We start from the raw sequence: 23,568 nt of genomic DNA on the forward strand, positions 1-23,568 counted from the left end.
CAGGTGTAGGTTGATATCTCATCATAGTTTTGATTTGCATTTCCCTGATGATGAGTGATACTGAGCATCTTTCCATTTGTTGGACATCTGTATGTTGTCTTTGGAGAAATGTCTGTTCATGTCTTGTATCCTTTTTTAATAGGATTACTTGTTGGTGCTGAGTTGTATGAGTTCTTTATTTTTTATCTCTTTATTTTTTTGGTGGGCAGCAAAGCAAAGTATATTGAGCGAAAATACAAAGCTCCCGAAGAGGGAGGGGACCCAAGAGGGTTGCCCTATAAGTTCTTTATATATTTTGGATACTACCCCCTCAGCAGATACATCATTTGCATATATCTTCTCCCATTCAGTAGGTTGTCCTCTAGTTTTGTTGATTATTTCTTTTGATGTGCAGAAACTTTTTATTTTGCTCTAATCCCAATAGTTTATTTTTGCTTTTGTTTCCCTTACCTCAGACATTTCTAGAAAACTGTTGTTATGGATGATGTCAGAGAAATTACTGCCTGTGCTCTGTTCTAGGATTTTTATGCTTTCAGGCCTCACATTTAGGTCCTTCATCCATTCTGAGTTAATTTTTATGTTTGGTGTAAGAAAGTGGTCCAGTTTCATTCTTTTGCATGTAGCTGTCCAGTTTTCCCTACACCATTTGTTGAAAAGACAATCTTCTTTTCCCATTGCATGTTTTTGCCTCCTTTGTCAAAGATTAGTTGACCATATAATCATGGCTTTGTTTTGGGGCTTTCTGTCCTGTTCTGTTAGTCTATGTGTCTATTTTTATGCTGGGTCCATACCATTTTAATTACTACAGCTTTGTAGTATAACTTTAAATCTGGAATTGTGATATCTCCACCTTTATTTTTCAAGATGGCCTTGGCTGCCTGGGGCCTTTTGTGGTTCCATACAAATATCAGGATTATTTGTTCTAGTTCTCTGAGAAATGCTGTTGGTATTTTGATAGGGATTACATTAAATCAGTAGATTGCTTTGATTAATATGGACATTTTAACAATATTTGTTCTTCCAATCCATGAGCATATCTTTCTCTTTGTTTGTGTCTTCTCTTTCTTTCATCAAAGTTTTGTACTTTTCAGATTACAGGTCTTTCACCTCCTCGGTTAAGTTTATTCCTAGGTATTATTTTTGGTGCAATTATAAGTGGGATTGTTTTCTTAATTTCTCTTTCTGCTGCTTCATTATTAGCATATAGAAATGCAGTGGATTTCTGTACATTGGTTTTGTATCCTGCAACCTTACTAAATTCATTTATCAGTTCTAGTAGGTTTTTGGTGGAGTCTTTTGAGTTTTCTGTATATAGTATCATATCATCTGCAAACAGTGAAAGTTTTACTTCTTCCTTAACAATTTGGATGCCTTTTATTCCTTTTTCTTGTCTGATTGCTATAGCTAAGACTTGAATAAAAGTGGTGAAAGTGGACATCCTTGTCTTGTTCCTGACCTTAGGGGGAAAGCTCTCAGTTTTCACCATTGAATATGATGGTAGCTGTGGGTTTTTCATATATGGGCTTTATTTTGTGGAGGTATATTCCTCCTAAACCTACCTTGTTGAGGGTTTTTATCATGAGTGGATGTTGTACTTTGTCATATGCTTTTTCTGCATCTATTGAAATGAACATACGGTTTTATCTTTCTCTTATTGATGCCATGTATCACATTGATTGATTTGTGCATACTGAACCACTCTTGCATCTTGAGAATAAATTCCACTTGATCGTGGTGAATCATTTTTTTAAATGTATGTTGGATTCAGTTTGCTAATACTCTATTGAGGATTTTTGCATCTGCGTTCATCAGAGATACTGGCCTGTAGTTCTCTTTTTTTGTAGTGTCTTTATCTAATTTTGGTATTGGGATAATGCTGGCCTCATAGATTGAATTTGGAAGTTTTCCTTCCTCTTGTTTTTTTGGAATAATTTGAAAAGTTTGAGAAGAACATTCTTTAAATGTTTGGTGGAATTTGCCTGTAAAGCCATTTGGTCCTGGACATTTTTGTTGGGACTTTTTTGATTACTGATTCAATTTCATTGCTGGTAATGGGTCTGTTCAAATTTTCTATTTCTTCCTGCTTCAGTTTTGGTCGGTTATATGTTTCTAAGAATTTACCCATTTCGTCTAAGTTGTCCAATTTGTTGGCATGTAGTTTTTCATAATATTCTTTTATAATTATTTGTATTTCTGTGGTGTTTGTTGTTACTACCCCTCTTTCATTTTTGACTTTTAGCCCTCTCTTTCTCTCTCTTTTTTCTTTAAATTTTTTATTGTTATGTTAATCACCATACATTACATCATTAGTTTTTGATGTAGTGTTCCGTGATTCATTGTTTGTGCATAACACCCAGTGCTCCATGCAGAACGTGCCCTCTTTAATACCCATCACCAGGCTAACCCATCCCCCCCACCCCACCCCCTCTTTTTTGATGGGTCTGGTTAAAGGTTTATCAATTTTGTTGATCTTTTTAAACAACCAGCTCCTGGTTTCATTGATCTGTTCTATTGTTTTTTAAGTTTCTATTTCATTTTTTTTTCTACTCTATTTATTTCCTTCCCTCTACTGGTTTTGCGTTTTGTTGTTGTTCTTTTACCTAACTCCTTTAGATGTAAGGTTACGTTGTTTATTTAAGATTTTTCTTTCTTCTTGAGGTAAGCCTATATTGCTATAAACGTCTCTCTTAGAACAGCTTTTGCTGCATCCCAAATATTTTGGACTGTTGTGTTTTCATTTTCATTTATCTCTATGTAATTTTTGATTTCTCCTTTGACTTCCTAGTTAACTCATTTATTGTTTAGTAGCATGTTATTTAACCTCCATGTATTTGTGCTCTGTCCAGAGTTCTTCTTGTGGTTGATTTCTGGTTTCATAGCATTGTAGTCAGAAAAGATGCATGGTATGACTTCAGTCTTTTTGAATTTATTGAGATTTGTTTTGTCTCCTAATATGTGATCTCTTGTGGAGAATGCTCCATGTGTACTAGAAAAGAATGTGTATTCCACTGTTTTAGGATGGAATGTTCTGAATATATATATTAAATCCATCTGGTCCAGTGTGTCCTTCAAAGCCATGATTTCCTTGTTGATTTTCTGTTTGGATGATCTGTCCATTGATGTAAATAGGATGTTAAAGTCCCCTACTATTATTATATTACTCTCTATTACTTCCTTTATGTTTGTTATTAACTGCTTTATGTATTTGGGTGTTCCCATGTTAGGGCATAAATATTTACAATTATTGTATCTTGTTGGATTGTTCTATTTATGATTGTATAGTGTCCTTCTTTGCTGCAGTTTTTGTTTTAAAGTCTATTTTGTCCAAAGCAGGTATTGCTACCCAGCTTTCTTTTCACTTCCATTTGCATGATAAATGTTTCTCCATCCATTCACTTTCAATCTCCATGTGTCTTTAGGGCTGAAGTGAGTTTCTTGTAGGCAGCCTATAGATCACTCTTGTTTTTTTATCCACTCTGTCACTCTGTGTCTTTGGTTGGAGCATTTAGTCAATTGTGTTCAAAGTAGTTATTGATAGTTATATATTTATTGCCATTTTGTTACTTGTTTTATGGTTGTTTTTGTAATTCTTCCCTGTTCCTTTCTTTCCTTACTCTCTTCTGTCATGATTAGTTGGCTTTCTTTAGTGATATACTTGGATTCCTTTCTCTTTATTTTTTGCATATCTAGAGGTGGTCTTTGATTTATGTTTCGCATTAGGTTTGCATATGACATCTTCTGCATATAGCAATCCATCGTAAGTTGATAGCCGGTTAAGTTCGAACCTATTCTTTACTCTTCTCTCCCACATTTTAGGTATATAGGTATATTTTACATCCTTTATTTTGTGAGTCCCTTGACTGATTTTTACAGATGTACTTATTTTTTCTGCTTTTTGCTTTCTACTTGTTTACTCTTACTTTTGGTCTTCCCTTTCCACTCAAAGAGCCCCCCTTATTTAACATTTCTTAAAGGGCTGGTTTATTGGTCATGAATTCTTTAACTTTTGTTTGTCTGGGAAACTCATTTATCTCTCCTTCTATTTTGAATGATAGCCTTCCTGGATAGAGTACTCTTGGCTACAGATTTTTCCCTTATAGCACTTTGACTATATCATGCCACAATCTTCTGGCCTGCAAAGTTTCTGCTGAAAAACCAGCTGATAGCCTTATGGGGTTTCCCTTGTATGTAATTGCTTCTTTTCTCTTGTTGCTTTAAAAATTCTCTATCACTGCTTTTTGCCATTTTAATTTCTATGTGTCTTGGTGTGGACCTGCTAGAGTTGATTTTGTTGGGGGATCTCTGTACCATTTGGATCAGGATTTCTGTCTTCTTCCCCAGATTCAGTAAGTTTTCAGCTATTATTTCTTTACATAAATTTTCTGCCCCTTTTTCTGTCTCTTCTCCTTCTAAGATCCCTGTAATGTGAATGTAGTTATGCTTGATAGAGTCACTTAGTTGCCTAAGTCTGTTCTTACTTTGCATAATTTTTTTCTCTCTCTCACCTGCTCAGCTTGATTACCTTCCATTACTCTGTCCTCCAGGTCACTGATCCATTCTTCTGTTTCTTCTAGCCTACTATTTATTCCATCTAGTGTATTTTTAATTTCATTTATTATTTTCTTCATTTCTGCTTGGTTCTTCTTTATCTCTTTTTTAAGGGTCTCACTATGTCCTCTACTCTTTTCTCAAGTCCAGGGAGTATCTTTATGATCATTACTTTAAATTCTCTATCAGTCATATTATGTATTTCTGTTTGCTTAGGTCTCTTGCTGTGATTTTTTCATGTTCTTTCATTTGGGATATATTCCTCTGTGTTTTCATTTTTTCTACCTCTTTGTGTCTCTGTGTGTTGGGAAAGTCAACTGTGTCCTCTGCTCTTGAAAGTAATGGCTTTATGAAGAAGAGGTCCTGTAGCCCTGCATTGCAGTATCCCCTGTTTACCAGAACTTGGTGCTTAAGGAGTGTCTCTTGTGTGTGTTGTGTGAGTGCTGGTATTGTGGCTGAGCCACTTTTTCTTTCAGTCCAGTTGTCTGCAGTGGCTCTCAGCCTGTTGTAGGCAGTGTTTGGTCCCTGTGCTGTTAGTGGGCAAGTCTGCAGCTGCCATGGGCTTGAGTGGAGTCAGACCAGGCATTTGCCAGAGGTGGCAATAGCACACCAACTGCAGGACACTTTCCCTGTCTTGTCCCCTGAGAAACTTGTGTTGGTGGGTGGGGCCTGCAGTCAGACCAGATATCTGCCCCCAGTCCACTGCTGAAGCTGTAGTCTGACTGCTGTGGATATCTTTTTCTCTCACTGGGGCAGGAGTCGCTTTGGAGTGTAGCTGGCTCCTCTCTGGCCTGCTTGCACACTGCCAGGCCTGTGGTACTGCCCTGTATGGGCTCCATCCAAGAGCATATTAGGAGAGAGGGGGAGGATCCACAGGGTGCAGTAGGGGAAGGTAGTGGTGCTTGGTATAAGCAAGTTAGGTAGTAAGTGGCACTGAGCTGGTTCCTGCAGGTGGCCATATGTTTATACTAGGCAGTCGGGGCAGGAACTTGCACCTTCCAGCTCCTCTGTTCCTGGAGGAGTCTTCCAAGGATCTCTACCCCTCCAGGACACCTCTGAGATGAGTAAACTACTCTTTCTCCTGTATGCCTCAGAGATTTTTCAAACTGCTGTTTCTATGCTGTATCCCCAGGGGCTGTTTGTTGTGCTGTGTCTTTAAGGCAGGGTCTCAGTATCCTTTCACCCTCCAGGCTCTCCCAGAGCTGAAGGTGCTAATTTTTAAAATTCCAGATTTTAAGTCCCACTGGTTATAAGAACTCAAAATTCAGCCCCTCTGGTTTTCAGATCCCTATGGGATTTATCTTCCCCATACAGGATCCCCTATTTGAGGGTCTTTCTCCCCTCTCCGTGCCCTCAGCTCCCTCCCTACCACGAATAGCCCTGCGGGTCCCTTTAGCTCCCAACTGACTGTGTTTCCACCCTACTTACTTTCTTCAGTGGGGCCTCTTCTCTGCATTTAGTTACGGAGTCTGTCACGCAGTCTTCAGGTCATTTTCTGGGTTATTTACGCTGATACGAGTGTTGTCTAGGTGTATCTGTGGGATGAGGTGAGCTTAGGGTCCTCTTGCTCCACCATCTTCCAGTAATGATAATTTTAATTTGTAATTTCAGTACAATTATAATGACAAATCTTAAATTCTTACTAAATGACCTTTATACTACCATAAAACTATTATTCTAGAATTTGTGCAAACAAGATAAAAATCTTCACACAAAGTCAAAAGCAATCCCATGTTCATTCAGCTAGCCCATATTCTTAATTATTCATTTACTTAGCAAATAGTCCTTGAATTGGTGTCCTCCTAGGCACTGTGTAGGCCCTGGGGATTCAGTAGTGAACAGGATACAGCTCTTATCCTCATAGAGCTAAAGGCTTTTCCAGGAGAAATGCCTATAAACTGAGAACTGAAGGGTGGCCAAGAATTGGTAGGATGCAGGGATGGGTTGGTGGGAGCAATACTGGAGGAAGTATTTGTGGCAGAACAGCATAAGTAAAAGTTGGCTAATTTGAGAGGATACTGTACATACGGTGAGCAGCTAGTACTTTCTGCCTGGCTGGAGTACAGAATACAAAAGATAGAGAAGATGCTGCGGGAAGGGTTAAGACATAAGCAGTCAGGTTGTGAAAAATTTTGAAGCTGTGTTAAGGAATTTGAGATTTAGCCTTAGGATGTTGAAACACTGTTGAAAAATTTTGAAGGAGAGCAACATCACTTCTGTATTTAGAAAGATTTCTTGGCAGCATTATGGAGTAAGAGTTGGTGGGAAGTAAGTTTGGGGGCAGTTAGAACAGTGATGACATGTAATAATTCAGATGAGAGGTGAAATTGGACCAGACTACAGCAGTGGCAAGGGGGTGGGGAGAGTTAGATAGATTGAAGAAAAATAGGTTAAATCGGTGGGATGAAGTATTTGATTAGCTGCGGGGAATGAGAGGGAAGAGGAGTGAAGGATGGCCAGTCCGCTGTCTGGGTGGGGCCACACGGTCACTGATGGTTACTCACTGAGCTGGCGGGGTTACTGGTACGGCTTTGGAAGGGATTCCCACTTTGGTCTGTAAGAACTCTTGTGAGTCCAAGAATTAGATCATTTTTACTGCCATTTACTTCCAAGTGGGAAGAAAGTAAACATGTCATTCCCAAGATGTCCATATCCCTGGCTACTCAGAGACATCAAAATAATAGTGAAGATTCATCATTAGAGGGGTGCCTGGGTGGCTCATTCATGAAGCGTCTGCCTCCGGCTCGGGTCATGGTCCCGGGGTCCTGGGATCGAGCCCCGCGTCGGGCTCCCTGCTCAGCGGGAAGCCTGCTTCTCCCTCTCCCACTCCCCCTGCTTGTGTTCTCTCTCTCGCTGTGTCTCTCCCTGTCAAATAAATAAATAAAATCGTAAAAAAAAAGATTCATCATTAGAGTTCATTGGTTTATTTGTTAGAAAGAATCCTGTTTTCTGTAGGCAGTGTATAATTTTGTCTAGTTACATATGTAATTTCATTATCTATAACCCTTTATAGTCATTATAGTCTTGTGTTAAATGACTCACAAAGTAGCTATCATGATGACAGAGCCATTGTTGTCAAGGATGACAACATAAATATAATATCTAACTAAATGAATACATGTTAAAAGAAAACAACTAACTTATTGCCAGTTACAGCCACTTTGGAAGACAGTTTGACAGTTTCTTACAAAAGTAAACACACTTTACCATATGATACAGAAATCCTGCTCCTTGGTATTTACCCAAAGGAGTTGAAAACCTATACTACATAAAAACCTCATGTTTATAGCAGCTGTATGGGTTGTTTCCAAGATACGCTTTAGTAGATGAATGGATAAATGACTATGGTACATCCATACAGTGGAATACTAGTCAGTGCAAAGAGAAAGGACCTACCAAGACATGAAAGGACATAGAGTAACCTTAAATGCATATTACTAAGTGAAAGAAATCAATCTGGAAAGGCTATATATATATTATATGATTCCAACTATATGACTTTATGGAAAAGGCAGAAGGATGGAGACAGCAAAAGGTAAGTGGTTGCCTGGGGCTGGGGGGAGAAAGGGATGAATAGACAGAGCACAGAGGATTTTTAGGACAGAGGAACTCTTCTGTACCATACTATAAATGATAGGTACATGACATTGTAAATTTGTTAAAACCCTGAGAATATATATCACCAAGAGTGAACCCTAGTATAAATTGTGGACTTTGGGTAATGATGTGTGGATCTTCTTTTATTCAGAGTTACCTTTTATTCAGACACACACACACACATAAAATGTTTTCTTGGCTTTTACAATACTTGTTGGAAATGCTGCTTATATCATTTTACATTAGTAACTATAGAGCATTTCTTCCATCTACAAATCGGTACCTAATAATAGATTCATTTTACTGAACGGCTTGGGTGGGTTTGTTTTCAATGAAAAATTGATTCAAGCAAATGGAGAACTAACTCTGCAAGTCTAGAATGCTGTTAGGCATGCTGCCGTCATGCTTGCTTTTCCTAACATTTGAAGGAGGATTTTGAAAATAGCCTTGATGATTGGTACAGCCACTGTGAAAAAAACAGTATGGAGGTACCTCAAAAATAGAAATGCCATTTGTTTGGGTTATTTTTTTTTTAAGATTTTATTTATTTTTGTGAGAGAGAGAGTGTGGGCATGGGGGTGCAGAGGGAGAAGCAGATTCCCCGCTGAGCAGGGAGACTGATGCGGGACTCGATCCCAGGACTCCAGGATCATGACCTGAGCCGAAGGCAGACACTTAACCGACTGAGCCACTCAGGTGCCCTAGAAATACCATTTGATCTAATAATTCCACTACTGAGTATTTACCTAAAGAAAACAAAAACACTACTTCAGAAAAGATATATGTATGCCTATGTTTATTGCAGCATTACTTAAAGTAGTCAAGATAATGGAAGCAACCTAGATGTCTGTCAGTAGATAAATGGATAAGGAAGATGTGGTGTGTATATATGATGGAATATTACACAACTATAAAAAAGAATGAGATTATGCCATCTGCAACAATATGTATGACCCAGAGGGTATTATGTTAAATGAAATAAGTCAGACAGAGAAAGACAAATACCATATGATTTTACTCATATGGAATCTGAAAAACAAATGAATAAACAAACAAAAGGTAGAATCAGACCTATAAATATAGAGAACAAAATTACGGTTGCCAGAGTGAGGGGGTGGGGGGATGAAGGGTAGTGCGAGATACAGCCTTCCAATTATGGAATGAATAAATCACAGGAATAAAAGGCACATAGGGAGTACAGTCAGTGATATTATAATAGCGTTGTATGGTGACAGATGGTAGTTACACTTGTGCTGAGCATAAGATAGCATATGGAGTTGTCCAATCAATATGTTGTACACCTGAAACCAATATAACATTGTCAAGTATGCTCAAAATTACTTTCTTATTTAAAAAAGAAAAGGAGGGGCGCCTGGGTGGCTCAGTCGTTAAGCGTCTGCCTTCAGCACAGGTCATGGTCCCAGGGTCCTGGGTTGGAGCCCCGCATCGGGCTCCCTGCTCAGCAGGGAGTCTGCTTCTCCCTCTCCCTCTGCCTCTCTCCCTCTCAAATAAATAAATAAAATCTTAAGAAAAAAGAAAAGGACCTTTATGTTAGTTACTGTTTTTATAATATAACTTCACTCATTATTGCCATTTTCCTTTCCAGAAAACAGACTAACTAGTTAACTGAAGGTCACATATTGCTTAGTTTATATTTTATAAACTAAATATTTAGATTCTATATTTATGCTCCAGAAACAGAACAGCTAAGATTCTCCATATTATGAGGATATTGAACCCTCTTTATTACAGAAGACACTTTGTATGCTGAAAGGAATTTCTTTCATTCCATTTTATTTTCTGCAGCCTTTTTTAGAGAGAAGGAAGAGTCAATCCCAGGTTTTGACTTTGGTGAGTCTTGGTATAATTTTTTTTAAAGATTTCATTTATTTGAGAAAGAGAGCACGTGCATGAATTGGGAGGTGGGTAGAGGGAGAGGGAGACGTAGACTCCCCGATGAGCAGGGAGCCCGATGCAGGGCTTGATCCCAGGACCCCGAGATCATGACCCAAGCTGAAGTCAGACGCCCAACTGACTGAGCCACTCAAGTGCCCCAAGTCTTGGTATCATTAATTGACAGGAGGAATAGAGGAAGAAGAGAGTCTGGGAGACATATAAGGAGTTCAAGTTAGGAATACATTGAGTTTTAACAGCTTGTGGTAAAGATTTCCCAAAGACACTTGAAAATGTTGTCCTGGATGATTAGATTAGAGATACATATTTGGAAGTCATTAATATAGGTGATAGTATGAGCTGTGGAGAATAGTATGGAGAGGAAGAAAAAATGAGCAAAGATAGAACCCAGTGGAACATAAAATATGGGGAGCAGCAGGAGAGAAACCCATGGAGGTAACTGATAGTAAGTTCCCTTAATAACTGCCCAGTCCATAGGAATTGGTAGAGAAGAGAGAATACCAACTTGGATATGAGCAACTGAACTTTCCAACCCCAAATCTTTTTTGGGATCTCAGCAGTCATTGCTGCTGCTACTGTGCTGGTCTTGTGGAGTACAGCTTTCTCTTTCCTGCACTGGTCTCTCATTTCTTACCGCTGAAAACTGTAAGACTTCACAAAATACTTAGTAAAGATGATAGAAGAAAATCATAAATGGAAAATGACATAACCAGTTTAGGAAAATATCTGTGTGACTGCTCTCATTGCTCATAGAATCAGTTTACCCTTTAGGGCCCTTTACAGAGTTATGTCCTTTCCCAGGTAGGGGGTTGCCTCCTTGCTGAGGTAAAGATCTGCTTCCACACGACAGAAATTTCTTTTTTCCCCAACAGTGAGGAGAGTCCTTAGGCACATCTGGACTGCTTGTAGTCTAGGCTCAAGGGAATGAGAGAGAAGAGTTTCTTCTTCATATCAGTCAAAGTTTGATCTTTCATGGTTTCTTATCACATCATGAGGTGTTTTCTCCCAAGCTGATTAATAATGGCAGTGTCCACCTCCTTCAAGTGAGACAATACCCTTTACTTACAAGGGTATGACCTTAGTTTGTGGACCTACACAGTAACCATCTCAGAATATATTTGTCCAGAAAGACTCTTACAATATTGATTGAAATGAAAGAACTTAAGATTGGTGTCACAGAACACAGGGAGCAAGGAGAGTCAAGTGTCACATGCTATAGAAAGCCCAAGTAGAGTGAGAGCTGAAAATGGTGTTTAGATTTTTAAATTTGAAAGTTGGGGCACCTCAGTTGGCTAAGCATCTGCCTTCGGCTCAGGTCATGATCCTAGGGTTCTGGGATCAAGCCCCAGGTCGGGCTCCCTGCTCAGTGGGGAGTCTGCTTCTCCCTCTCCCTCTGCCCCTCCGCTTGTGCTTTTTCTCTCTCTTTCAAATATATAAAATCATATAAAGAATTTTTTAAAAAAGATTTAAACTTGGGCACCTGGGTGGCTCAGTTGTTAAGCGTCTGCCTTTGGCTCAGGTCATGATCCCAGAGTCCTGGGATCAAGCCCCACATCGGGCTCCCTGCTCGGCGGGAAGCCTGCTTCTCCCTCTCCCATTCCCCCTGTTTGTGTTTCCTCTCTCGCTGTCTCTGTCAAAATAAATAAAATCTTTTAAATAAATAAATTAAAAAGATTTAAACTCGAAAGTCATGGACATATAGGAAAAGAAACATTTATCTGGTCTTCCTATACAAATGAACTCCTGGGTAATGAAATAGAATGCTAGACATTATATGCTTTCTGATGGAAGTATACAGCCACACCCATAAAGTAGTCTTGGCAAACAAAATTAAACCTGAATTTGCTCAAGTCTCTAGATCAGTGCTATCCAATAGAACTTTCTGTAGTCATGAAAATGTCTGTACTCCCCTGTCCAATATGATATTTACTAGAAGTGTGTGGTATGCAACTCAGAACTGAATTTTAAATTTTATTTCTTTTTAAGTAATTAAAATTTAAATTTAAATAGACATTTTAGTGACCACTTTATTGAACAGTGCAAGTCTGTATTACCAGTTAAAAGACAGAGCATGTTAAACCATACATAGTATGGGGTTGCAATCAGTAAAATCCAAACTTGGGAAACTCTATCAAGTTCTTCAACAAAGAAACCCCAAGGTGGGGAAAAAGAGACATGGAGGGGAAGTCCTAAGATTGAAAGAGATATTAAAGATATATCAACAAATCACAATATATGGATTTTAGTTGGGTCCTCATACAAACTGTTAAAATAATGACATGAGATAAATTGGAAATTTGAATAATGGTTGAATCTTTCATTTTAGGAAATTATTTTTTAGGTATCATGATGGTATTGTGGTTGTCTTATAAAAGGGGGGGAGTGAGTCATTATCTTTTAGAGAGACACATTGAAACATTCACTTTCTGTCCTCTGAAGCTATGCTTACCCTTACTAAACTTATCATTAATAACTTCTTTTGGCACTAGTGGCTTTAAAACTTTTTATATGGAGAATTTTGAACACATACAGAAGTAGATAGAGTAGTACAGTGAATCTTCATATACCCATTATCCAGCTTCAAAAATTACCAATTCATTGTTCTACCCCCTACCCCCATATTATTTTTTAAGCAAATCCCAGATGTCATATGATTTTATTCAAAATATTTCAGTATATATCTCTAAAAAGTAAAGCCTCATTGTTCTTACATTACCCTGAAACAATTCTCAAACCCCCCAATTTTTAAATAATACTTTAATTTTATTAGCTTTTTATTTAATTTTGAATTCCCACTTAAGAAATTTATAGTTTACATCTAAATAAACAAACATGACAGTTCGCTCTATAAACAGTTACATAATACATTTTATATTCTCAAAGTGACAATGTAAAATGCATAGAGTTACTAATTGTGAAAAGAGGGATTGCATAGAGTGCTCTGTGAAAATTGTGAATTTAGCCAAAAGTAAAGTAAGGTAACATGAAATTTGTCAAGTTGATAAATCTCTTTGTAAAGATATTTGGAATGTAACAGGAAAGCTTTTTTTAAAAAAAAATATGCGAGGGGCACCTGTGTGGCTTAGTTGGTTAAGCATCTGCCTTCAGCTCAGGACATGATAACAGAGTCCTGGGATTGAGCCCCACATCTGGCTCTCTGCTCGGTGGGGAGCCTGCTTCTCCCTCCCTCTGCCTGCCTCTCTTCCTGCTTCTGTTTGCTCTCTCTGTCAAATAAATAAATAAAATCTTAAAAAAAAACACGTTATGGGAGTGGAAACTATTCTAAGGCCTTCTATAAAGCTCTTTAGTTAAGACGACTTGAGTCGTAGAGTTTGTGAGAAATTGCATAATGGAGGTACAGTGTAGGCAAGAAAATGAGGTAAAGTGAATAACTGCCCAAGTAATATTTACTTTGAGTGTTCTGGAAAAACAGTGAAAAGAGACTTCCTAGGGATAGGAAATATTTTTTTCTTTAAAATAATCTCCTATTAATAAAACATACAAATTTTTAGTATTTGAAAGATTTCAAACCATCCAAAATAAAAAAATTCTGAGAAGTACAAGAATTTCACAGAAATATGTACTTAGTTCTTGTCTCCTTCTGGGAGGGATGAGATACATGCAGTCTTTCCACATGTGGGCAGTGTAGGGTAAAGTTTTTTGTGTTTGACAGTTGAACCTATTTTGCAACTACGTTTGTACACAGACCTTACAAAATCATCAGATGCTAAATATCTAAAAATATACTTGGCATCTGTTCTCCAAAGATCTCAACAAAAATCCTGAAAACTCTATCTCCCATTGCCCTTCTAGGTTGAGAATTGAGGAATTATGTAGAGGTAGGCTGGTAGAGTGGAGGGGAAAGGCAAAGTCATAATATGAGGCAACTACTGAAAATATTTTTTTAGAAGGAACAAATACTTCACAAAATATTGTTATGAAGAGGTTTAAAAATGTATTTATAAACTAATATTAGCAACCTTACTTTATTTCTGAATGTTTAGGTAGAAAGTAAAAATAGGCTAACCTCTGAGGGCCCCTAGAAACAATGACACCCCAGTAGAAATGAGCACACCTGGCACTCATCTTCATTTCTAAAACCATTCTCCAGTTAAAGGATTGAAGGATCCTTGGAGAAATGGTTGATTCTAGAAATGGGGCAGGAAATATGTAAGATGAACCTAGAGCATCTTATAGTGCTGGAAAATACGGAAGTGCTAAATACAAAAACAATACATAGATAGGGGTATGTCAAAGGGGCACAAGAGCCAAATGAAAGAGTTCCCAGGTATTAAAAGTGGAATGGGGGCTTACCGGGGAAGCGTGTGGGACGTCACGAATTCCATTTGGAGGCATCTTTGAGCTCGTGCAGTAGACACCATGAGCAAAGCTCACCCTCCCTAGTTGAAAAAATTTATGGACAAGAAATTGTCATTGAAATTAAATGGTGGCAGACATGTCCAAGGAATATTGCGGGGGTTCGATCCATTTATGAATCTTGGGATAGATGAATGTGTGGAGATGGCAACTAGTCGGCAACAGAACAATATTGGAATGGTGGTAATACGAGGAAATAGTATCATCATGTTAGAAGCCTTGGAGCGAGTATAAACAATGGGTGTGTTCATCAGAAGAAATCAACTGCTTCCACATGTCCCCTCCATAGTACCTGTTTTACTACAATATAAAAATCAGGTCGTGTGCGTTTTCATATTGAACTTTTTTGTTAAATAAACTTTTATAATAGTCAAAAAAAAAATGGAATGATTTGAGCAACAAAATAAAAGTATATTGGATTATGACCCAAAATATAAAATATCCATAAGTTCATAATGATGGTAAATAAATTGTTAAATAACATGGTAAATGGGGGAAGAGAAGCAAATCTTCCTTGCAGAAGAATTCCAAATAATTTATGTAGATACTTCACCCCAGCTCTACTTTTTTAAATGTGGGTTGGGTGTAGTGATTTCCTTTTAAAAATTATAGTATGGAAAAGTGGAGAAAAAGAGGAACTGTACAGTGGAGAAACATGACAGACACTAGCTCAGCCAGGTGATCAAGGTGAACATCAACAGTGAAAAGTCATGTTGATAGTACGTAGCTTGATATGATGTGATAAAATGGCACTTTACCTCTGTGATCTTCCCCCAAGCCCAAAACCCCACCCTAATCCTTAGAAAAAATCAGACAAATCTCATTTAAGGGACTTTCTATAAAATACCTCACCAGTACTCTTTAAAACTGTCAGTGTCCTCTTTTTTGTGGCACCTCAGAGGGTAGGCTGCTTTAGGATGAAGCTACTAGTTGCCAGAAACTTAATGAAGTGGACATTGAATGCAACTTCATACCTTTTATGAGAAGCATATGGCCACAGAAGTTGCTGCTGATGCTCTGGGTGAAGAATTGGAAGGGTTATGTGGTCCACATTACTGGTGGCGATGACAAACAAGGCTTCCCATGAAACAGGATGTCTTGACCCATGGCCATGTCCACTGCTGCTGAGTAAGGGTCATTCCTGCTACAGACCAAAGAGGATAGAGAAAGGCACAAATCTGTTCAGGGTTGTACTGTGGATGCCAGTCTCAGTGTTCTCAACTTGGTCATTGTAAAAAAAAAAAAGGGGGAGAGAAGGATACTTCTGGACTCACTGATACTACTGTACCTTGTCACCTGGCACCCAAAAGAGCTAGCAGAATCTGCAGACTTTTCTAAAGAAGATGATGTCTACCAGTATGTTGTGAGAAAGTACCTAAACAAAGAAGGAAAGAAACCTAGAACCAAAGCACCCAAGATTGAGTGTCTTGTTACTTCACATGTCCTCCAACACAAACGTCAGCATATCACTCTGAAGAAACAGTGTACTAAGAAAAATAAGGAAGAGGCTGCAGAATATGCTAAACTTTTGGCCAAGAGAATGAAGGAGGCCTAAGAAAAGTGCCAGGAACAGATGGCCAAGAGATGGAGGCTGTCCTCTCTGAGAGTGTCTACCTCTAAGTGAGTCCAGTCAAAAATGAGATTTTCTAAGAGTAAGAAATAAATAAGGTCAGACATCAGAAAACAAAACCAAAAACTGTCAGTGTCATCTAAAACAAGGAAAGTCAGAGAAACTGTCACAGCCAAGAAGAGCTTAGGGAGACATCATGGCTAAATGTAATGTATTTTGGATGGGATTCTGGAACGAAAAAAGGACCTGAGGTAAAAACTAAGGAAATCTGACTAAAGTATATACTTTAGTTAATAATAATGTATAAATACTGTTTCATTAATTGTAACAGATGTACTGTTCTTTTGTTTTAAGTAGGCTCAGCTTGGGGCTTGAACTCGTGACTCTGAGATCAAGATCTAAACTGAGTCAAGAGTCAGACACTTAACCAACTGAGCCACCCAGGCACTCCACAAATGTACTGTTCTAATGAGATATGTTACTAATAGGGAAAACTGCTTGGTGGGGTTATAGAAACACTCTGTACTATCTTCCCAATTTTTTTGTAGGTCTTAAAAACATTCTAAAAACTAAAGTTTACTTTAAAAAAAGTTAGTCATGAAATCTAAGAGTAAAAGCAAAGAATTAAAAAATTCTGATCAAGTGATACCACAGTAGACAGACATATAATAATAATTCTTTTCTTTGAAATAAGGTAGGTATCAGATTTTAATTTACAAGTAACATGAATTGAAAAAGAAAATGTTCTAAAGAAATTGGGCTAATTTTGTGTTTTGTTTTGTTTTTTTTAAGATTTTATTTATTTATTTAACAGAGAGAGAGACACAGCAAGAGAGGGAACACCAGCAGGGGGAGTGGGAGAGGGAGAAACAGACTTCCCGCCAAGCAGAGAGCCCAATGCTGGGTTCGATCCCAAGACCCTGGGGTCATGACCCCAGCGGAAGGCAGACGCTTAATGACTGAGCCACCCAGGTGCCCCAGGCTAATTTTGTTTCTTAAATTACGTTTCAGTTTTTATAGTTTATAAAGTGTAGTAATATAAAATTTTAAAATAAATCATTTTCACAGTTATCAATACTTTAAGTAAGTCTTACAAACTCTGGAATAAATAATTCAGACCAAAGAGTACAATTTCCATTCATTTGTCCATTTATTTAACAAATTTTATTGAACATGTGTAAGAATGTAAGAATGAAGAATATGTTGAAGAGCTTAAAATTTAAAGGAGGAGATAGAATTTAACAGTTTTAATATAATAAGGTAAGTGATAGCAATATGTATAGTAATTATGAGAACACAGTTCCAAAACCTTGACAATATTATTTCCTTTTTTAAAAATGCAGAGGGGAGAGCATTATATTCACACACATGTGTGTGCTGACAAGAAAAGAAGTGCCTTGTCCTAAACTTTACCATCAAGGAATATTTTTATTTTAACACAGCTAATATTTAATACAATGTTTCTATGACAGTGGTTCATTTAAAAATTAAGCTCATGGAATTTTAAGATGTCAGGCCATAAAAATTATCTTTTCTAATTTGTAGATTTTAAGTTGTGTTATGGAAGAAACCTCCTCACTTTTCCTGTACATGTCAAGAAAGGTTTCCCAAATGAAGTTTCTTCTAAGAAGAATCTTAAAGACCTGTAGGAGCCTAGCAGGCAGACAAGGAGGGAGTTGTATAGTAGGCAGAATTCTAAAAATGTCCCCTCAAGATTCCTGTCTCCTGTTTATTTAGTCAAACCAGTCTAGGTACTGTTGTGAAGGAGATTCACAGATGTAATTAAAGTTACTAATTAGCTGACCATGAAATAGAGTAGCTTGGATTATCCAGTTTCCCCAATGTAATCACATGAACCCCTAAAAAAGAAACTCAGATTTGGCAGAAAGGCACTCAGAGGATTCCAAGGATGAGGAGGGTTCATTGTACCATTGCTGATTCTGAGATGTAAGGGCCCCATGGAGGGACCAGAGAGAGGCCTTAGGTGCAAAGGGCAGCCCTGCTGACAGCTAGCAAGGGAATAGGGACCTTAGCCCTGTAACTGCAGGGAACTGAATTCTGCCAACAACCCACGTGAACTTGGAAGGGATTCTTCCCCACAGCCTCCAGAAAGGACAGAAGCCCTAACAACAGGATGATTTCAGTACCGTGAGACCTGGAACAAAGGAACCAGCAGAGCCACTCTATGCCCAGACTTCTGACCCACAGAAACTATGAGATAATAAATGTGGGTGTTGTTTTAAAGTTGCCAAGTTTGTCAGAATTTATTAAGGGAATAGTAGAAAACTATTTATTTCTTTTTTTAAAAAGTTGGGGGCGGGGAGCACCTGTGTGGTGCATTTGGTTGAACATCGACTCTTGGTTTCGGGTCAGGTCATGATCTCGGGGTCATGAGATCAAACCTCATGTCAGCTTCACGCTCAGCTTGGGATTCTCTCTCCCTCTCCCTCCTACCCCTCCCACTTGTGTGCTCACACACGTGCTCTCTCTCCATGTCCCTCTCAAATAAATAAATCTTTAAAAAAGAAAAAACTATTATTTTTATTTAGGGAGGAAGACATTCCAGATAGAGGAAGCCTTGCAAAGCCCCATAGAGCACGGTACTTAAAAGGGAACTGCAAGTCATCTGGCATGGCGCAAGTACAGAAGGTGTAGGGAGCGGGGGAGCCTCAGAAATTGGAGCTGGAAATGCAGGGCTAGGTCATAGTGTGGTCCTCAAGTGTTGTTTAATGAATCTGGACTCGAGGTGACGGGGGACTAAATTTATAAGATTCGTACCTTAGTTCACTTTGATTTCCTGAGGAGATGAGATTAATTCCCTTATCTCTTTGAGATTTTTGCTCAGACATCGCGTTCTCAATGAGACACCTGCTCTGACCTCCCTATGTAATACTGCAACCTATGCCCTGGACTGCTGGCCTTCCTCTCTCCTTATTTTTTAACTTTTCATTGCACTTTTTATCTTCCAACATATTATATAATTTATATTTATTATTTGTCTCCTCCAAGGTAAACTCCATGAAGGCAAGGATTTTTTGCCTTTTGTTCCACTGTTCTAGTTATTTATTGTTGCATAGCAAACTACCTCAAAATTATCAGGTTAAAACACAAGTCATTTATTTAGCTCACAGTTCTGCAATTTGGGCAGAGTGTGGTGAGACTAATTTGTCTCTGCTTCGTTGACATCAGATGAGTGGTTTGACAGGGGTCCAGAGGACCAGCTTTCAGGTGGCTCACCCCCTGGCTGGCAGGCTATATTGCTTACTATAGGCTGGGATCTCAGTCCAGCCTGTGGGCTAGAACCCTCAGTTTCTGTCCTTATGGGCTTCTCCACAGGCTGTGTGGGCTTTCTGACAGCACTGTAGCTATGCTGTAAGGGCTGTGTTCCAAGAGAGCAAGGTGGAAATGCATGGCACTTTTTATGACTGAGCCATGGAAGCCGTAGCCTCACTTCTGCTATATTCTTTCATTTGAGGCAGTCACAAGGCCCTTCCAGGTTTAAGGATCGGGGACAGGGACTCTACTTTCTGATGGAGTTTCAAAAGCTCATGTAGGACAGGAGATATTGTTGTGGCTATTTTTGAAGAATGCAATCTGCTATTACATCTCAAGAACCTAGAATAGTGCCTTGGCTCATAGAGCTTCAAAAATACTTGAGTGAAAGAAAAAGAGAGGGGCAGAGAGAAAAGGGACAATGAGATATGAATTAGAAAGGGAATTTATTTTTTAATTTTTTTAAAGATTTTATTTATTTGACAGCAAGAGAAGGAACACAAGCAGGGGGAGTGGGAGAGGGAGAAGCAGGCTTCTAGCAGAGCACGGAGCCCGATGCGGGGCTCGATCCTAGGACCCTGGGATCATGACCTGAGCTGAAGGCAGATGCTCAATGACTGAGCCACCCAGGCGCCCCTAGAAGGGGAGTTTAATGTACAGTGTATGGCAGGGAAACAAGTTAGGAAGCTGTAGCAATATTCTGAGTCTGGCTTGAGGCTCAGTTAACAGTGTAGCAGTGAAAAGAGAAAGGAAAGGCTGATTTGGAGGGATATTAAGGAGGTATAAATTGCAAAATTTAGTAACTATTTGAATATGGAAGGAAAGGAGATAGATTCAGGTGAGGGAAAGGGAGAAATCTAGAATCTAAAACCTAGAAATCTAGCATGACTCCTAATCAGTCAGTCAAATATCCTGGCTAAGTACCAGATAATACTCTGAGCGCTAGAGTGAAAACAGTAAGTATGAATCCCTTTTGATAGGATTACTTTTAGTGTTAACCCTTCTTTAAAAAAACAAGCAAACAAACCAACCCAGGGCTTGAGATCATGTTGAGAGTTTTCTTCTATGTCTGATGGAAAGAGGAAGGAAGACTTTGTTTTTCCTATAAGGAAGAGAAAAATTCTCTGCCATCCCATTTTTATCCTTGGTTTTTTGTTTTGTTAATTTTGAAAACTTCGGAAAGTGGTTAAAATGTTTTTCCCCCCTACCAAGGTGACTTGACTTTTTTCTTAACTTTATAAAATATGCTAGACAGTAGCTCTGGGAATCACAGCCTCTTGTAGAACTGGGAAGTTCCTTGTCATCTAACAGGTCACGTCTTCCTCCTAGGATACGTGGACCATGATTTTATAGGTGTGTGCTTTCCCCCAATACAATTTTAAGAACTGAAGTCCATGCAGTTCATTTTAAAGCCTGAATTTCTAGCTAACACTCAGCATATTAGGGGAGGGCCTTTAGGGCCTTTGAATAAAAGTGCATACTGATGAAGAGACTCAGGCCACTTTTGCTTAGCTGCAGTTACATCAGCTGCAAAAAGTTCAGGTGATTGTTGGAATAATAATGCTTCTGTTTGATTCTTATAGGAAGATTTTCTTTCTCGGTAAATCTTATTAACATTTTTTGCCCTATTTTGCTCATATTATAATAATTTCATAGACCAGAGGCAGTGGAGCATTAGTAAAACACATGTATCCTTTTTCCTACCTTGTAATTTATATCTTTTCTTTAGAGAACTTTGTTGATTTCTTATAGAGGTTTTTTGTTTTATTTTGTTGAAGAGAGTAAGAGGAAAGTGGTATTCTTGTATATGTTCGTTGGTATCCCTGTATAAACTAAACTGAGTTACTTGTTTCTGACTCTTTAAATTTATTTATTTATTTATTTTTTGGTGAGATTATTGGCAGCAAAAACTAATGAACGGAAATGAAGGGAAAAGTCTGTGTTAACTCTGAGCAAATAAATGCTTCTTTGAGTCATACAGCAGAACTGTTTCAGTTTGAATCATCTTAGAAATCTAACCCTATAGTGTTACTTGTCAGCTATAAATATTTTAATGGCAGGTGCCTTTCTTTTGTTCCTGAAGGCAAAGGGTAGCTCTCTTGATGTCATTTTAGCAGAGAATATTCCTTTAGCAATAAGGAAGATTCATTTTATACTTTATAACATGCAGCATCAAATACTGACATTAATATGCTTTCCCAGAAATACATTGCATAAATGATCCTCATACAAGATAGATCTCTAATAATACTAATGTGTTATTATATAATATGTATTTTATGTATGAGGAAACCTTTGCTCAAAGAAAGTGTAGTTAGTAGCCCTAAGCTACTAGAACCCAGAATATTCAACTAGAATTAGAACCTTGTTTTCTTGGTTATGCTTATTATTTGAAAATCACTGTTACATTTTTCAGAATAATAAAAATAATTTACTAAGCACTGATTAACACATGGTACTTATTATTTACCTAAAAATTATGGACCTTTTCCTCTTAGAGGGTTTTATAATATCAGTTACAATACTTCAATGACTTTTTAAAGTTTTTTTCTTCTTTCATATTTTATCAGAAAAGGGATAGGATGTAAAGCATGGCTTAGAAGCAGAGTGCTTTGTTTATTCCTCATTATCAGAGGACTGTAGATCTTGAATCCATTGCTAAGGTTATTTTTGCAAGTAAATAATCTGCTACTGTATTCTGTGCTTGGTGGTAGAATGCACAGTGCCTAATAATTTTTTTTTAAGATTTTATTTATTTATTTGACAGAGACACAGCAAGAGAGGGAACACAAGCAGGGGGAGTGGGAGAGGGAGAAGCAGGCTTCCCGCCGAGCAGGGATCCCCATGCAGAGCTTGGGGTCATGACCTGAACTGAAGGCAGGTGCTTAACGACTGAGCCACCCAGGCGCCCTGTGCCTAATAAGAATTTGTCTGGTCTCTGTCCCAGTCCTGGCACAGAACTTCTAGCTCCCTGGTAATTTCTTAAGTAATAGGAGTGTTATCCTAATGAAGGAAAGATGAGCCCCTATATAGCTTCGGGATAGGGGCTGGTTACCAGAGGGCTTGAGCCAACCGGGCCTCTCGGAAAGGGAGGAGGTTAGAGATTTGAGTTCAGTGATATGGCTAATCATCAAATCAGTCCTGTGTACGCAGTGAAGCCCATTAAAAAGATACCAAGGGCGCCTGGGTGGTGCAGTCAGTTAAGCCTCCCACTTTCAGTTTTGGCTCAGGTCATGATCTCAGGTCGGGAGATGGAGCCCTGAGTTGGGCTCTGCACTGACTGCTTGGGACTCTTTCTCTCCCTCTCCCCTCCCCCTCCAAAATAAATAAATAAATCTATAAATCTAAAACAGAAAACAAAAAAAAACCCTCCAGATACTGAAGGTTAGTGGAGCTTCTTGGTTGATAAACACATTGTGTGTGTGTGGTGGTGGCAAGTAACATACCCTGATTCCACAGGACAGAGCATGAAAGCACTGCATTCCCTCCCAGACCTCACCCGTTGTGTGTATTCATTTGTCTGGTCCTTCAGATTTGTAGCTCTTGTTTTGTTTTTGTTTTTAAGATTTTATTTATTTGACAGAGAGAGACACAGCGAGAGAGGGAATACAAGCAGGGGGAGCGGGAGAGGGAGAAGCAGGCTTCCCGCCGAGCAGGGAGCCTGATGTGGGGCTCCATCCCTATGACCTGAGCTGAAGGCAGACGCTTAAGGACTGAGCCACCCAAGCGCCCTGATTTGTAGCTCTTGTAATAAAACTGCAATCACAAGTAATAGTGCTTTCCTGAGTTCCATGAGTTTTCTAGTGCATTATCAAACCTGAGAATTATGGAAACTCCCAAATGTATAGCCAGTATGTCAGAAGGGCTGGTGGGCTGGGGACCTCTTAAGTCAGGGCAGTCCTATTGGGGTCCATGCCTTTTAACAAGTGACGTCTGTGCCAACTCCAGGTGATTAGTGACAACTAAATGGAGGTACTGGGTTGAAACAATAACTGCTGTATACTCTTGGTTTCCAGTGAATAAACTTCAGTAATTAAAGTGTATTTTAGTGTTAGCTAAATATAGTATGACTCTTTAATTTTGATGTGATCAAGAATGAAATATACTGTGAATTTCTTAGAAATTCAAAGTTTACTAGATTGATATTGATGTACTTTTATTAATATCTTGAGGGCGCCTGAGTGGATCAGTTGCTTAAGCGACTGCCTTTGGCTCAGGTCATGATCCTGGAGTCCCGGGATCGAGTCCTGCGTCAGGCTCCCTGCTCGGCAGGGAGTCTGCTTCTCCCT

General features: G+C 38.7%; 1 protein-coding gene and 1 pseudogene across 2 annotated transcripts in view; both read left to right on the forward strand.

The window, feature by feature from the left end:
- Window positions 1-23,568, forward strand: part of DENND5B (DENN domain containing 5B) — a 182,814-nt gene that overhangs the window by 48,743 nt on the left and 110,503 nt on the right. The window lies entirely within an intron of this gene.
- LOC112829925 (small nuclear ribonucleoprotein G pseudogene) lies at window positions 14,154-14,835 on the forward strand (annotated as a pseudogene).

The sequence above is a fragment of the Callorhinus ursinus genome, unplaced genomic scaffold (assembly GCF_003265705.2).
Source record: "Callorhinus ursinus isolate GAN/ISIS: 27379988/994484 unplaced genomic scaffold, GSC_fseal_2.0 scaffold27, whole genome shotgun sequence".
Lineage (NCBI taxonomy): Eukaryota > Metazoa > Chordata > Mammalia > Carnivora > Otariidae > Callorhinus > Callorhinus ursinus.